We start from the raw sequence: 17735 nt of genomic DNA on the forward strand, positions 1-17735 counted from the left end.
GGGGCAGTGCTGCAGGTTACACTGGTGCAACACACAGCTTCAGTCCCCACTCTGCACTCCCTTTATTACCACCTTCATGAATCTTTGATAGACTAGTAGAAATTTTCAAGTTTGTCCAGATTATTCATACTTATAATAAGCATAGTTTTTCCAGCAAGTCAGCACCCTACTGTTCGTTTTTCATACCACCTAGAACATGGGTAGGTTATGGCTTTGACTGCAAGTTCTATGGAGGAAGGTGCAGACCACCTCAGCTACTCTTCAGAGCTTCCTCTCATGGGGTCACTGTGTACACCTCCTATTTTGGAGCCATGTGTGACTCTCTACTTAACCTTTTAGCAGTTATTGGTAAAAGCTGCTTTTAGAGCTGTTAGTAAAATATTATATTATTGGGTCACAAGGACATAAGTCCAGCCTAAGGACAGTGTAGTGTCCTCCCTGATAGGGAAGGATGTGTATTCACTTCTCTGACCGGGACTATAACCGGTGCAGAGCAAGGTAATGGTGGCCACAGTCTGTCTGAGGAATCCGGTGCCTCTAAAAGCCTACCTTGAAATACCACAGCCCTAGAACAAAAGAGAGAGCAGAGAGGATTAGCTGTTTTTAACCTTAAATTCTAAACCCAGTAGTTCATCAAGATAAAATATTAGGAGTATATCCAAATGGCCCATAAAATTCCTTGATATTCTCCAAAATAGTGTGATACAGTAAGAGTCTGTGCTTGCTAGGGAGGCTTAAGTAAGGCTGTAAGCATGGAATGTTGATGAGATCGAGTTGACTTCCCATTTGGTCAGCCAAAGACTCCCTGGAATCAGTGACCCAGCACTGCCCTGATGGAGGACCTGTGTGAAGTGTCTGCCTTGGAAACTGTGAACCAGTCCTGAGGCACAAGGGAAATGGTATTGAAAATGGTCACCAAGGATTTTGTTTTACTCGTACGTCTACACAACCAAAAAATGTGGCTCAGTCCTCCCATACTCCTTAAAGAAACTACTGAGTTTTTATTTTAGGTTAGTGGCAGAGTTTGTAACCAAGGATTTGTGATGAATATACACAGCAGCAGTTCTCAAACTGGTTAATCTCAGGAGCCTTTTACATTAAAAAGTATTGGAAATCCAAGGAGTTTATGTGGGCCATATCTATGTTTATTTACCATCTTAGAAATCAGGACTGAGAAAATGTTTAAATGTTTATTAATTCACTTTAAAATAATAAGCATATTCCCCTCGCTCCGCCCCCCCCCCCCCGAGCAGAATAGGCTCCGTTTTCTGGAACGCGCGGTAGGCTGCTGGTGATGACCGCAGCGTTCGCTCTCAGGCGGCCAGCCGCAGTACCGCGCTTCCCCCCGTGCCCGACAGGAACCTGCTACCACCGGCACCATGCCCTACCCATATCCAGCACTGACGCCGGAGCAGAAGAAGGAGCTGTCCGACATTGCTCACCGCATCGTGGCTCCGGGCAAGGGCATCCTGGCCGCAGATGAGTCCACTGGAAGCATTGCCAAGCGGCTGCAGTCTATTGGCACTGAGAACACCGAAGAGAACCGGCGCTTCTACCGCCAGCTGCTGCTGACTGCGGATGAGCGCGTGAACCCCTGCATTGGGGGAGTCATCCTCTTCCACGAGACCCTCTACCAGAAGGCGGACGATGGGCGCCCTTTCCCCCAAGTTATCAAAGCCAAGGGTGGTGTCGTGGGCATCAAGGTAGACAAGGGCGTGGTGCCCCTGGCGGGAACGAATGGCGAGACCACCACCCAAGGGCTGGATGGGCTGTCTGAGCGTTGTGCCCAGTACAAGAAGGATGGAGCTGACTTTGCCAAGTGGCGCTGCGTTCTGAAGATTGGAGAACACACCCCCTCAGCCCTTGCCATCCTGGAAAATGCCAACGTTCTGGCCTGTTATGCCAGCATCTGCCAGCAGAATGGCATCGTGCCCATCGTGGAGCCCGAGATTCTCCCTGATGGGGACCATGACTTGAAGCGCTGTCAGTATGTCACCGAGAAGGTGCTGGCTGCGGTCTACAAGGCTCTGAGTGACCACCACATCTACCTGGAAGCCACCTTGCTGAAGCCCAACATGGTCACTCCAGGCCATGCCTGCACCCAGAAGTATTCCCATGAGGAGATTGCCATGGCAACTGTCACAGCGCTGCGCCGCACAGTGCCCCCCGCTGTCACTGGGATCACCTTCCTGTCTGGAGGACAGAGCGAGGAGGAGGCTTCCGTCAACCTCAATGCCATCAACAAATGTCCCCTCCTGAAGCTGTGGGCCCTAACCTTCTCCTACGGTCGGGCCCTGCAGGTTTCTGCACTAAAGGCCTGAGGTGGGAAGAAGGAGGACCTGAAGGCTGCCCAGGAGGAGTATATCAAGCGAGCCCTGGCCAACAGCCACGCCTGCCAGGGGAAGTACACTCCGAGTGGCCAGGCCGGGGCTGCGGCCAGTGAGTCCCTCTTCATCTCTAACCATGCCTACTGAGCTGAGGCGTTCTGAGGCTGCCCCCAACATTCCAGGCCTCTGCACTGCGGACACTTGCAGAGGGGCCCCTTCGGGGCTCCAAGCTTTCCCGTCACTTGCCTCCCTCGTGACTCTGGTGTGTGGTGTTGTCTGTGTACGCTAACTCCAGCACTCCTTCCAGCCCACTGCCAATAAACAGCTATTTAAGGGGGGGGGGGGGAATAAGCATATTGTGTTTTAATACAAAATAATAAACAGTGTTTCTCCAAACAGTGTGATTTTGCAAGAAGAGTGCATTGCTTTATTTTTGGCAAATCTCTTTAATGAGTGGCTTCCCAGAAGGCAGATATCACACATCAGTAACCTCTGGAGAATTCTACTGTACATTTGTGAAAAAGACTGAAAAAGACAAATAATGAAAGTGGTTTTGACTTTGTAGATTCCAGAAAAGGGTCATATGTACTCCATGAGTTATCAGACCGCACTGTAGAAAATGCTCATATAGAGTAATTAGTTGAACCAGAATATTTTTGGACATAAGAATCCTGAACCAACTAAAACTCTGCTCTCTGTACCAACATACTGGGAGTCCATGGAAGGATGTTCCTCCTGCCCAACTGGTGTGATCCCTGGGACAGACGTTCCATCTTCCTTCTGTTGTATGGCCACGACCTGGCCTCAAAGCCCTGTGTTCAAGGCCAGTGTTTCCCACCCATGGCTGCCCTTTGGTCAATTCATGATTCAGTTGGTTCTCAGACCAGTAACTACTGGCATCTTCCACTTTGAGGACACCTTTGTCCAGCTTGGGTGACTGAGTCACACCAATCCCACCATGACTTCTAATTAAAATAGTAAGATAAGCTCAATAGAAGAACAATATCCAAAAACCCAACCCTTTGACCCCATCTCAGAGTAGAGTTTGGAAAGGGAACAGTTCCATGCACCTGAAGCTATTGCCAGTTCTCAGGCAGGAGGTCCCACTGCACTGACTTAGGGACAGATGCTGACTTTGAGAGTAAGGGGACTCTTGTCCAGACCACAAGCTTGGATCTCTGGAAGCCCACGCCTGGAGCAGTGCTGCGGATGGAGACTTGAGCTGCCTCCGGCTAGCATTGTTCGTGATACTCACCTAGATACCTCTGCCACTTCTTGCCATTCAGCCTGCATGCCCAGCTGGGCCTCCATCCTTACATCCGGGTTCACCCTCAGGTTCTCCCCATCCTGCTGCCTGACTATGCACTCTGCTAGACCCTCGCTGTGCATCAGGAAGGTCAGAAGACCAGAACTGGAGGGGCCATGGGACAAAGGAGTTGAGACCAGAGTGGAGGAGTAGGGAACAACTGACCAATGCAAAGGGTTCCTGACCCTCTTTGGCTTTTCTCCATGGGCACTGCTGACAGTTGGTCAAGGCTGCTTATGAGCCACTTCTTTACTGTATCACTGCATTGCCCTCCCTGAAAGAAGAGTGCCAGCAAAGTAGAGCTGACTTCATTTTTCCTTTATCCATGTACCTTCTGCTTTCCCAGCAGGCTCTGCCCCAGCAGCAGGCCCTGCCCCAGCAGCAGGCCCAGTCCCTCAAGGGACCTCTTTGCCCAGTAGTCTCAGGTAGAGTGGAGCTGACAGGTGGAACACAGGAAAACAATAGACAGAAGTGGCTTCTTTCGGAAACTCATGTCCGAACCTGACTATGATTGCCTAGGTTGCTCACTTGCTAAATAGAATATATGTCACAGAATATTAGGCACTTGTTGTCACAGGATAGGCAAGAAAACATCTAATAATAGTATAGCATCTTCATTTATTCCCTCAATTATTCAAAAATATTTATTGTGTGTTGGTTTGTGCCAGATGGGCACATCTATGAAAACAGAGAACAAAGATTTTTACTCTTAATTGTCCTGATATTCTAACCAATAACAAATAATCATCCAAACTTTTGGGTGAAATGAATCTTTTTTTTTGGATTCTCAACAGTCATTTTGGATGTCGTATCTTCTGTAGTACCTATGTGCTATTTCTTTTAACTGCTCGGTCCAGGGAACTGAGTGTAAGTTGGGGAAAATAATACTTGCTGTCTTTGGTGATATGAGGTGCACCATCTAAAGGCAATTATTGACAGGTTACTTTAGTTTTTCTAGTTAATATCTGGTCACCCAACACCTCATTGGTTGGTTGCTCCATTTCAAATGCTTCTGTTAAGACTGAAAAATAGTCTGCTCTTACCTAAGAAAACAGTTTCCTGTATTGATGTTCATTTGCTGTACACTTGAAGAAAATGCTTTCTCTTCCATTATTAGATGCAATCTTCCATCTGTGCCCATTGGATCCATGCTGCTCAGTTTATAGACTCTAATCATCAGTGCTCCTTGATGTATCAGCTGTGAGGTATGTCAGAAATTTGGCTGTGGTGGTCACCAGTTCCTCCTCGAGGTTCAGTATGTTTTCATTTTATAGATTCTGATGCTATATTACTAGATGCATCCCGTACAAGTTCAGAGTAATTTTTTTCTTCAAGTGAGCTGAAATTTGTACCCTTATTCTATGACCCTTCTTTATTTCTAAGTTATGGTATTCATAGAGGCACAACACATTCCCTGTGGTAGTATTTTCTTGGTATTTGTTTTCCTTCCTTTTACTCTCAAGTTTTCTGTCCTTACATTTAAAATATGTCTAATAAAAATAATAATTGCTAGATTTTTTAAATATCCTATCTGATGATCATTTTTTTAAATAAAACTGGGGCAATTAGTATATGCATTTATTATGATTATTGAAGTATTTTAATATTGAATCATTTATGGGCCGGGATTTAGCTCAGTGGTTCTGCCACCTGCCTCACAAGTGCAAGGACCCGAGTTTGATCCCCAGTACCAAAAAGAAAAAAAAAAGGTATGGACCATTTATATTACACTTGGTATTTGTCCCCCTTTTTCTCTTTTTTTTTTTAACCCTCTTTTTCTGCCTTCTTTTGGGTTGTTCTTTTTCTTGCTTGGTTTTTTGAGACAGAATCTCAATATGTGGTTCATGCTGTCCTTGAACTCACTATGTAGCCCAGGCTGGCCTCAAACTTGGGGCAATCCTCTTGCCTCAGCCTCCCGAGTGCTGGGATTACAGGCATGTGCCACCATGCTTGGCTGGGTTGTTCTTTCTTCATTAACATTTTTTCATACCAATTTGAACTGATATCCTCTATGCTTCTTATTTTAATAATTACCCTAGTATTTAAACATGAATATTTAAAGCTTAATATTAATATTTTTTCCTCAAAAAAATTAGAGTCCTTGGAGTGATTTATTACTTACATGCTATTGATTCCTAGCATTGTTTAAAATAAAGCACCATGTCTTTTCTCACCATTTCTTCTTGCTTCTCAGAGCCCCATCTAGGATAATTTCCCTTGACCTGAAGGATACCTTTTAGAATTTATTTGAGTGTGAGTTTGTTAATGGAAAAAATTTTTTTGGCAAAAATATGTATTTTATCTTAATTTTTGAAAGGTACTCTGGCAACACTTACAAATTTAGCATGATAGTTATATTCTCTCCGCAATATCCTTAATTTATAATAGGCTACATCTAAATAAGCACTCATCAGTTGAAAATACTATGAAAATGTAATATATGTCTACTGAACATCGCAGCTTAGCCATGCCTACCTTAAACATGCCAAGAGCACTTTACTTAGTCTACAGTTGGACACAACCTTCTGCCACAAAGCCTATTTTATAATAAAACATTGCATATTTCAATGTACTTTATGGAAAATTACTGAAGCTGAAAAACAGAATGGTTGTATGGATGGGTATTCACATCACAAAGACAATAAATTGTAAGCTGAACCATGTTGAGCTTGGGACCATCTGTATCCTGGTCGCTGACTTCTGTCATTGTCCCTGTAAAGTCAAAGTTGATGATAATCTCTTCGTCTTTGGTAGTCCACAGTTTCACGGAGATTGTCTCTAGCAGTAGAAAAGTGTTTGTTCTTCCTGGGACATTGGACTTCTTGAATGTAAGGACTGGTATTTTAAAATGAATTTTGGAGATTTTTCTTTTGAAATACGTTCTATTCCTCATTTTCCCTAATATTTCTTACCAGAATTCCAGTTTCATGTGTGTTAACATCACTGTCTATTAAACCTTATTTTCCCGTGTCTCTTCCCATTTTTATTTCCCATCTTTTTTTGGTACCAGAGATCGAACTCGGGTCCTTGCCGCTTGCACAGCAGGTGGTGAAACCACTGAGCTAAATCCCCGACCTATTTCCCATCTTTTGTTTCTATATTCTGCAATATATGGATAATTTCTTCTGATCTAGTTTAAACTTTACCACCTGTGCCTCAACTTAATTTTAGCCAGTCTACTCAGTTTTTTACATTTAAATTATTATATTCTCATTCCAAAAATTCTCATTTTTTCTTTTTCAGAGAAAAATTGGGTGGTGTTAACTTTTTAGAACAATCCCTTGCTCCTTGTTTTATTTTCAAACTTCAATCATATTAAACATACTTATTTTATAGTTTATTTCAGATCCTCTCAATCTGAAGCCATTGTGATCTGATTTTGCTCTCATTTCTGCCGGATCTCACTCATGGGTCCTTTTCCATGACATCGTGTGGATTTTGACAGGGCTCATACTCCTTGGAACTTGATCTGTAAGGAATTTTGAAGCCTGGGTTTGTTACTTTCCTTTAAGAGGATGTGTGTGGTGTGCACCTGACACCTCTTGACATGATCCCTTGTGGCTTTTCACACCACACAGAGGGGATCTGGGCCTGGAAGTTGCGTGAAGGCCAGTTAGCAGTGATGACCACTTTGAAGAGACCACTTTTTCCTAGCCCTCCTTAGTACCAAGAGTGTCTTGTCCGACTCCCCAGCCCGAGCAGTTTCTCTCTTGCCCTGTGCCTCACCCCACACAGCATCATGGCGAAGGCAAAGTCAGTGGGTTCACCTCCTTGCCTTCTCCCAGGGCACCTGATTCTGCTTTGTGTCTGAATAACTGTTATCCAGATGCTTCTGTTCTTTTATCCTCTGTTTTCAGTTGACTTCAGCAAGAGGCTGTCCAGGGTGTATGCTGGAAGCAGATCATAGCAATTAATAAATTCTAAGTTCTAAGCAAGGCACGGTGGTGTTCACCTGTAATCTCAGCATTCTGGGAGGCTGAGGAAGGGGCATCACAAGTTCAAAGGCAGCCTGGGCCACTTAGCAAGACTGTTTCAAAAGAAAGAAGGGAGGAAGGAAAGAGAGGAGAAAGGAAGAAGAGAGGGAGGGAGGAGCTCAGTGCAAAAGCCTGGGTACAATCACTAGTAGCACAAAAACACAAAAATGTCCTGTAGGGTCAAAGCCAGGGAGGGAGTCCCATCTTGTCTCCAGCAGATGCTGTAATCTCCTTTCAGGTGATGATCAAGGATGGTGTGGATAGGTCCCTGCCTCTTCTGTTTCTTCTGAGCCCAACATGCACCCCAGCCAGCACTGCAGCGTAGGGGACTGACTGTGCATATGTGACAGACATGGCTGTGTCTCAGGCCAGTGTTTCCTCACCTACAGAACATGATACCTTTGAGCGGAACCCTTCCCCCTCTTCACCTCTGAACAGGGCCAAGTGGCCTCTGGAGCACCTTGGGCTTTGGAAGAGTCAGATCTCACATCATTCAGGCCCAAACCCCATGACTGGCTTTTGTGTTACCACTGTCCTGGCAGCGGTCCCCAGTGGGCCTGGGTACGCAGCCACACAGCCCTGGGCAGCCCTTTCCCTCATCTCCATCCCCTAAAGCCATGGTCAACAAACTTCCACCTGTAGGCTGCATTTCATTCATAGCCTGTTTGTGTAAATAAAGGTTTACTGGAACATAATCATGCCCATTTATAGTATCTTTGGCTACTTTCCCACTATAATGACTCACAAAACTGAAAACACTATCTGTTCCCTTACAAGAAGAGTTTGCAGCCCCACCCAAGGCCCTGTGTGGGGCTGTTCACCTCTCTGACTGTCCCCTCAGGCACCTACATCCAGGCTGTTCCCCTCAGTGACCACATCATCACCTTCCGAGCTCCAGTGCTGCTCCTCTGAGGGCTCCTGCCTGGTCAGGAGGGCCTTGTGAAACACTGGAAATGTGTCTTGGAAGTTAGTAGCTTCCTCTGGGAAACTTACTTCATTGAAGCTATTTATAAATTCCTTTTGCCAAAGAAGTTTCTAGAACCTAGAGGCCATCCTCAGCATGGTGGCCTTTCAGTGAGTTCTTATTGGCTTATTCTATAGCTGGACACTGGATGAGCATCCCAGAAAGGTCGGTTCTCTTGTCTGCTAACTCTGCTCAGCCAAGACTCACCCCGCACATCCAGGAAGACATCCCAGGGCCCTACCCTACATCACCTTGCTGCTTCTGTGGCATTCTGTGAGGACTCCATCTGTGTAGTGAACCAGCACCACTGCCATTCATCTGTTTATCTATTTGAATTATCAGACTGTGTTCCAAGAGCACCAAGGATATATATACTGGTTCGGTACATGAAAAAAGTAATGGTTAAATGGATGCTATGTTAGCCAGCTTTCCTGTTGCTGGACACCCACAACTTAAAGGAGGACAGGTTTAATTTGGCTCTTGTTTTAAGGGGATTCAGTCCATGGTCTGCTGGCTCCAAGGCAGAAACATCATGGCAGAAGGGCATGGTGGAGCAAAGCTTCTTAGTTTATGGTGGCTGAGAAGCAGAGTAGGGGACCAGCACCATATAAGGAAGGAACAAGGTACCAAATATAGTATTTAAGGTCAAGCCTTTCTGACCCATCCAGACACCCCCAGAAGTATCTTCTCTGGGTGGTTCCCAAGCCATTCAGGTTGACACAATCAAGCTTAACCCTCATGGGTGCTGTTAGTTACTTTTCTGTCATTGCTGAGATAGAATACCTGACACCAAAGTTAAAAGGGAAAGGATTTATTTAGCTCACAGTTTGTAGAGGTTTCAGTCCATAATCCACAGGCTCTAAGGCAAAGTGGCATCACAGAGGAGAAACAGTTCATGGCACCCAAAGGTAGCAAAGCAACAAGAGACCTTAACAGCATCTTTCTTTCCCTTTTATCCCATCCAGACTACCAGGATTAGGGTGGTGCCAAACCAATCATTCTCGTGTAATGGTTTAGTAATCACACAACTTTAATCCCACATCACACATTCCAGTTTCAGCCACCTCTGAAAAAGCCCCACCTCATCCTCATGAGGCTTTGGGGGGACATCTGCACACAAGCCATAACAGAAACTAATTAAAATATCTCTGAGAAGACACAGTGAAGATACCAATTGTAAGAATTTTGCAGTAGGGCTCATTTTCACGATACAACAATATGTAATCTCACAAGTATCTGTATAACTATGACTTTAAAAAACCTGTCTCCAAATTGTACAGTTAATGGAAGTAGGCACACAAAATACCATCCCAAATTGATACTCACCTATATTGTCTTTTCAGTCTCTGTCATTTCTCCTCTCCTTTACATTTTGTTCGAGTACTGTTTTACTTTATTTTTGCCATCTGTAAAAACATTTCCTAATGATGGTATAAAATGTTCTATTTTTTGATAATTAAGTGAGGTTCATGGGTGAGCTGGGCTAGTGGCCCTCCATGTGGACTGGTGTGGATCGTTGTGGCTGAGCTTGGCAGACCCCACCTTGTCCAGGTCTTCTAACCTCTTCCTCCCTGTTCTGACCCCTGCCCCTTCCTAGCCCTCAGAGCAGAGGTGTCTTTGCATTTCTTTGAACCTGAAAAGTGGGAAGCATTTTGGGAGCCCCCCCCCAGCTTTTTAAGGGAATAAGATACATGCAATGCATTGGGAAAAGATTAGTGGGATCCCATTTGCCACACCCTGAGCACACAGCATGGGAGTGTGGTCTCCACTTCCCCGGAGAAGGGGGATGCCTGTGCAGCAGTGACCATTTAAAAAGATAAAAATAAAGAAAGTCATCTGTTTGCTGCAAGCTTTCTCACTGCTCTGCAAGTTTGTCTTCATTGCAAATGAAGGTGGAATCCAGGACCTGTCAGCATGCTGAAGACAGCTATTTTATCATTTTTACAACAAAAAGCTGAAGCATGTATGGTTTATGGACATACAAAAGAACAATATTCAGCCTTAAACAAGGAGGAAATAGCCAGGGTTGGTGGCACATGCTTGTAACTTCAGGGCTGTGGGAGGCTGAGGCAGGAGGGTCCTAAGTTAAAGCCCACCTGGGCAACTTAGGGAGACCCTGTCTCAATTAAAATTAAAAGGGCTGGGGATGGAGCTTGGTGTGAAGGCCTCAAGTTCAACCCCAGCCTCATCCCCAACACACAAGAAAGGAAGAAAATTTTGACAGACTTCAGAATGAATGAACCTGGAGAACCTAATGCCAGTCGCAAAAGGGCAGATCCTTAGTGTGAGTGTTAGGCAAGGGCCACAGAATAGTGAGATTGGCAGAGACAGCAAGTAAGGTGGCGTGCAGTTTCCATTTCCGGCGGGACGGTGAGGGCTGCGGCTCTGTGTCGCGCCCCCCAGAACCGTGCGCTTCGCACTGGTTACGAGGGTGCATTTGATTTACGTGTATTTTACCACCATCTTAAAAATCAATAAATAAAAAGCAGGAGCGCGTCCAGTACCTAGGGCTGACACAGACTTCAGAGCAAAGCTGGGTCCCAGGCCGCTGGAGGGTGGAGGGACCGCGTCTCCCACCCGTGTGGCCCCAAAGTGGGTCGAGCTGGACCGGGTTGGACCCGGGCTGCCTTCTGTCAGTGCTGCGCAGGGAAGGCTTGGACTTCGGCATTTTTAATAGAGATTGGAAGTTTGTGGAATGTGCCAGTGAGCCCTGTGTCCAGGCCTTTGTCCCTTCAGTGCGGAACAACAGCAGGCACATAAAAGCGTCGCCAGGGCGATTTCACCCTGGAAGCAACGAAAGGGACGGCGCGGGAGGAGAAAACACCCGCCTGGCTGCAGACACGGCAGCACAGATTTGCGGCCACGTGGCGCTGGGCGGGCAATGCACAGGCTGCAATACAGGTCTGAAGCGGCTCTCACGCTATTTTTAGTCTGAAAAAAGCTGCAGATCCTATTATCCCGTTATACTGCAGTGGAGCAAATTATTTTCTCTTCTCTATCTTCACCACAACTTTTTTGTGTGTCATTAGACAGGAACATGGCCTGCCTCAGAGGCAGGTGGACTAGGGCACAAGGGCCTGTTTTGTAGTACAAGGGATTCCCTGGTATCTCCATATCTGACGTTTGGTCTCCCATCCAAGTACTAACCAGGTCCAACCCTGCTTAGCTTCCGAGATCAGACAAGATCAGGCACATTCAGGGTGGTATGGCCATAGACCATATCTGGTGTTTGGATGACACAGTTCATCTGCAAGTCACTCTGCAACTCTTCTCCAGGGAGGGAACCAAATCATGTGGGTGATATCATTTTGTGGAACTAGAATATGCAGCACTGACAATTCATAATGTCTAAATCTTGGAAGGGACCTACATGTCCATCAGCAGATGAGTGGATAAAGAAAATGTGGTATTTACACACAGTGGAGTACTACTCGGCTATAAAGAAGGATAAACTCGAGGCATTTGTAGGAAAATGAATGCATCTCAAGACCATAATGTTAAATGAAATAAATCAGACACTCAAGCTTAAACATCACATGGTTTCTCTTATAGGAGAAACCCAAAGCATATATTATTAAAGAACAAAATAAAAAATAAGTAATAGGAAACAAAGTAGATCTTTTACAAAAGGAAAAGGGACCAAAAAATGAAGGGAGGGGAGAAAGAGAGGAGGGGAAAAAAACATGAAAAGAATTAAGATGTGTTATGTATGTGTATCACCTTCCCATGAGGAATGGAATCATTATGTACTGCAAACATGGACTAGTAAAAAATAAAAGTTTTTAAAAAAGAATGTGCTGCCCTGAATGTGCTTCACCTGAGAGACAGGGAGCTGACCTGTCCCTAAACCTGCCATGTAAAGGGCTTCTGCTGCCCTCCTGGGTTGGGTGCTGCTTCCCACTTCTGCCAAGAGCCCTCAGGAACATGAGACAAGGCCCTGCCTCTTCCTTTCTGAACTGGCCATCCAGCCTTTCAGATGTGCTGTGTCACAATCTCCAGCCACCCTGCAGGGCCCAGGAACCTGGACTGCAGTCGCTGCTGTGGTTGGAATGTGTCCCCACAGAGTTGGAAACCACTCCTAAATCCATGTGCTGATGGTGTGCAGAGGGGAGCCCAGAAAGTGGCTGGGTTAGATGGGGTCATGCAGGCATTGGTGGCTTTAGAGGAAGAGGTCCAGGCTAGCACTCTGGCTCCATCTCAGCACATGCATGATGGCCTCCACCATGCTGTAATGCCAAGGAAGCCCTCACCAGGTGCCATGTGCATGGGCTTACCAGCCTTCAGACTGTGCGCCAATGAAACTTCTATTCTTCATGGATTGCCTGCTTTTGAGTATCATGTTATAGCTACAGAAAACAGACTGGAGCTTAAGGTCTGAGTAATTCTGCTACCCAGCTACATTTGGGAACCACAGCCTTAAAGAAGTGATTTTCCACCCATGACAGCCCATAAAGAGCCTCACTGTGGACCTGTGTGTGGCTGGTGGGAGAGGAGTCTCTTCAACCTGGGTCCTGCTGCCAAGCAGAATCATGGTACCCAGGCCTGAAGCCCATCAGCTTAGTGTCTCACCTGTATGGAAAAAGCCAAACAAGTCACAGTGTCCCCATGTTCCTAAGGAAAGCAGAGAGCTCACCCTGCTTCCTACGTTGGACACACAGAGGCTGTCACCTGCTGCCAGGTGCCCAGGTGACAAACACCACCAAGAATGGAACTGCAGCCATTACAGAAGCCCAGAGACCACAGCAACGACAGAAAAATGATAGGAAGCTGGTGGAAGACTAGAAGAGGCTTGGTGTTCCACGGGGCCCCTCCTAATGCCATGGACCAGTTTCATCCCCATGACCCTGAGCCTTCTGAGCCAGCATAAAGTTTTGTTCCTTTTACTGTGCTGGGGCAGAAAAGGCAGTGTGAGATCCAAACAGAAAATACTGCATCCAAAAGGGTTACCTGATGGCACACAACTGTTATCCTGGCACTCGGGAGGCTGAGGCAGGAGGACTGCAAGTTCCAGCCCAGCCTGGGAAATTTAGCAGCTTAGCAAGACCTTGTCCCAAAAAAATTTTTTAAAGGCCCCAGAGGAAGGAGGCGCTAGGATGTAGCTCACTGTGAAGGTCCTGGCTTTGATACCCAGTGCCACTTTCTGGAACAGTTGGTTCTGGGAAGGACAGTTTTCCTGCCCCACACCTGGGGGAGGGGGGGGGAGGGCCCTCATGCCCTTCCTCGGAACCTTTTGCATTTGAAAGTGTACTGGGCCATATTCAGAGATCTATTTTACCCAGCCAGCCAACCCCCTCACACTGCAGTTGCTAATATTCTCATACTCTGTGGCTGCCATCACCATCTTCAGCAGTAAGTTACAGGGCCATGAATCTTGGTTCCGTAGCTCTTTTTGGCAGGGCCTCTTGGGGAGCCCCATCTTTTTGCTAAGAGGCAGCTGTGGCTTCCATTCATGAATCCTGTTGATTTAATCCGTGGGCCACCTTGGAAGCATAGCAGAAACCCTACCTTGTGCCCTCCCAGGAACCAGGAAGAACAAAATGACAAATAGTAAGTGTGGCTCAAGCCCTACATGGCAGATGTTAGGAGTGGGGACTTCAGAAAGTATCTGTTCAGCATGGCACAGCTACACCAAGAGTCCTGGACCTCTGTGGGCACTGGACATGGCTTGATTGCCAGAACTGGCCGCAAGTCGGAGTCCCCAGTGTCTACATAAGGTGCTTTGGCAGCAGCTCCAATACACTGCTTGTGACTTGCTCCGGAACCGGGTCATTGTGTGGCCAGGTGAGAGTCAGTAGCTGCCTCAGTAACACAGATGCGATGGAAAGGCCACAGAGAGGTGGCTGCCTCCTTTGCCCTTCAATACGAGCAACTGCTTTCCACCACTGGCGCAGAAGGCCTCGGGGGTCTGATGGGTGCAGTAGGAACTCACACCTTCCATCTCCTGTTGACAGAATCCTGGTAACTTCCTTGTATTTGCAGGAAAAATTGTCAAATTTCATTGCTATAGATTTAGTAGATTCTCACTGATATCCAACCATAAGCAATGGTATTAACTTTTAAGCTGCTTACGCAAATCCAGATAAGGTAACTTGGGTTTTAAATGTTCACCACTGGTTTTAAGTGCTCTAAATTATTTAGGACAAAATGCCTTCTAAATATTTTCACGAAGGTGCAGTAGGAAAGGTCTCTAGCACCCATGTCAGTAGAGAGGAATAATTTCCCTCTTCGACAGTATTCTAAAATAAATTTTATTGTGTATGTTTGAGACTTAGATGATGTCATGGAATACATCTAGATAGTATAACAGTTACTGTTGTAAAGCAAATTAACATAGGCAGTGCCTCACATAGTTACTTTATGTGTGACAAGAGCAGCTAAAATCTACTTCACCAAGATCCCCATGCAGTCAGTTTCAGTAACTGTAATCCTCACTCATGCCTTAGGTATTTTGACTTACTTATCCTGCGTGAGGTATGATAAAAAAATATGGTGAATGTCTAAATTTTTTTAACTTATTTCAGTAAAAGATACATTGCCATTACTCTCCCTCACTTGAAATACATGTATCCCATTGTTCTTGCCACTTTCTGAAGCCACTCTGGAAGTCCTCATTCATGAGCGTCTATAGTTGTGCTGTTGTAGCTGCCTCCACATCCTGAATCAACTCAAAACTGAAGAGCCTGAAGTGGCACAATGCCAGATACAATGAATAAGGTAGATGAGGACACACTGTCCTGTTTTTTTATTTAACAGAAGCTGCCATAAATATTTTGAATCAATTAGGACATTGAGGCAGCCAATGAGATAACCAACTGTTTACTGTTCGTTAAATAGTAGAAATATGGTACGAAGGTGATTGACTGCAAAGCCAGGCTGCCATTCTGCCTTTGGAACCAGCTTCCCTGTCCCCTCAGTTTTCTCTTGTGACCTGTGTGGCATCCAGGAGCCTTCATCTCACCCTGGCCTCTCCTTGGGAACCTTAGTCTGTTCAGGGGAGCCCGGTCCCTTATACTGTGGGTCTCTAGTCCTACCACAAGGACACCATGCCCCCCTCCAAAGAGCACATTTCAGAAAGTCCTTGACAATCAAGGAAAAGGAAGCACCTGAGGATACTGGGCCTGAAGAAGAGGAGAACAAGATCATCATGCTCCAATATTTGCGGCTGACTATATCCTTAGAGTGGCTTTAATTGAAAGAAAAAAAAATAATGGCAACTAGAAGTCTATTGAGAAATTACAGCATGCAGCGTCGCTGGTGGGAATGTAACCTGAGGGGCCAATGTGGAGAACAGCATGACTGCTTCTCCAGCCAAGAATTACAGTGGACCCTCGAGTTATGACCGTCCTGACAAAACAAACAGCTTAGAATTTTAGTTTTCACTTATGAACATAAGTTACGACCCAAGTGCTGACCGCTTGTGCTTCCAGGTGGCCTCAGTTACAGATTTAACTCTTAAAGAGTTCTGGAAGGAACATTCTAGCATCCTCTCCTGTGTGGGGTTCATTGAGAAATCCTGGACAGTGTCTCTCTAAGGACACTGAGATCTGCCTGTAAGCAGGAGAGAGACTTTGAAGGCCATGTAGAGGAGCCTGAGCCTTTAATTGACCAACCTTAGTTACAACCAGCCCTCGAGGACAAATTGAGCTTCTAAGTCAAGGGTCCACTGCACTGTGACCCAGTGATCCAGTAGTCCCACTCCTTGGTGTCCACACACAGACCTGTACATCCATGTTCATAGCAGCCTATTCATAATAGCCCGAAAAAGGTGGAAGCACCCAGTGTCACCAATAAAATGCAGTATACACATGGAAAGGAATATTTGTCTTAAAAAGCAAGGAAACTCTGTTGTCCATATGGATGGACCTTGAAAATACTGTATGTGCTAAGTGAAAATCAGTGAGAAAATATCACCCACCCTATGATTCATTGGCTAGGATATAGCCAGAAAGGGAGAAAGTATAGAGACAAAAAGGAGAGATGGGAATAGGGGTTACTTAATGGATATAGAGTGTTTCTCCGAGGTGATTAAAAGGTTTGGAATGAGTGAGTTGGTGGGGTCATCACAATGTGAATGCCACGGATGCCACTGAATCACACATTTTAAAACTGAAGTGTATGTTACATGAATTCACCCAAATTTAACAGTAGTGTTCTGAGAGCTGTTGTTCTACATGGCCCTTGGACACATTGTGCGAAAGTGAGTTGAAGCCCCAGGAAGTGGGCAGTGGTTCTCAGGCCCCACAGGAAAAACACTCTGGTAGCTGCAATGAGCAGGACGTAACCGAGCCCTTGAACACCACCCCTCTGTGAGACTCAGGAGCAGAGTTGGGTTTGGGAGTGGCGTCTAGCTCTGCAGCTGTGAAGGGGAGTCACCTGGATCCCACAAGAAATATGGCCTGGCCCACTCAGGGATGCAAGTGCCACCAGTCTAGGGTGCAGCCTGGGCGTGTAGACCAATACTCCCAGTGGCTCTCAGCTTTAGGTAAAACAGGCGGCCTTAATGTCCCTGCTGCCATCCTCTCCACCCAACAGAGACTTCTGTTCAGTGACCATGGTGCCCCTCAAGCCCAGAACCCTCACTGCTCACAGGGACCAAGGCACCTGGGGCTCCGGCCACACCTAGGACCTGGTTAGATGTGCAGATTCTACACCTTGGCATGCTCTGGGTCAGAATCCACTCTGCAACAAAATCCTGTGAGCACCTAAGGTGAAGAAATGCTACTGCAGATCCTTGCAAGATGCTTTCACTTGTCCTCTCATTGTGTAGTCACCAAGGTAGACAACAGATGCCACTGTCTGACCAATGAGCAAGACCAGCCACAGAGTCTTGGTGCGTCCCTGGGCGTGTGGCAGGCCAGCCTCCTGTGAGGCCCCTCCCAGGGCCCTCTCTGACTCCCCATGCACTTCCTCCTGCCCACCAGTGTCCTGCCCATAGCTTGGGTGAGTAAATATTTGATATGCTGAGGAGGAGAGAGAGACAAAGGATGCAGGAAATGCAGGAGCCCCTGGTGCCGGTCAAACCCCCAGGTGCCCAGCACACCTGTGCTTCCCCAGAGCTTGGCTTATGGGTCCTGATTCTCATTTCACAGCCCTGGGCCATGCTGAGGCCCTTCTCATCTGGCTCCCTAAAAGTCCTCGAAGGGCAAGGCAGGTACTGGAGTGAA

The 17735-nt window shown here is 46.3% G+C and overlaps 1 protein-coding gene and 1 pseudogene across 21 annotated transcripts in view; both read left to right on the plus strand.

The window, feature by feature from the left end:
* The window catches only part of Npas2 (neuronal PAS domain protein 2), a 154012-nt gene that overhangs the window by 38300 nt on the left and 97977 nt on the right, over positions 1-17735 (plus strand). For 13 of the 21 annotated variants that reach the window (XM_087203643.1, XM_021258099.2, XM_087203661.1 and 10 more), the window contains exon 2: positions 4751-4838. The exons of the other annotated variants lie outside the window; for them this stretch is intronic. The gene's annotated coding sequence lies outside the window, so the exon portion shown is untranslated. The remainder of the gene's footprint in view (positions 1-4750; positions 4839-17735) is intronic. 21 annotated transcript variants of the gene reach the window in all.
* Positions 1320-2665, plus strand: LOC101704524 (fructose-bisphosphate aldolase A pseudogene; annotated as a pseudogene).

This window comes from Heterocephalus glaber, unplaced genomic scaffold (assembly GCF_053883595.1).
Source record: "Heterocephalus glaber isolate CG9 unplaced genomic scaffold, H.glaber_assembly_v1.0 deba00000470, whole genome shotgun sequence".
In the NCBI taxonomy this organism is placed as follows: Eukaryota; Metazoa; Chordata; class Mammalia; order Rodentia; family Bathyergidae; genus Heterocephalus; species Heterocephalus glaber.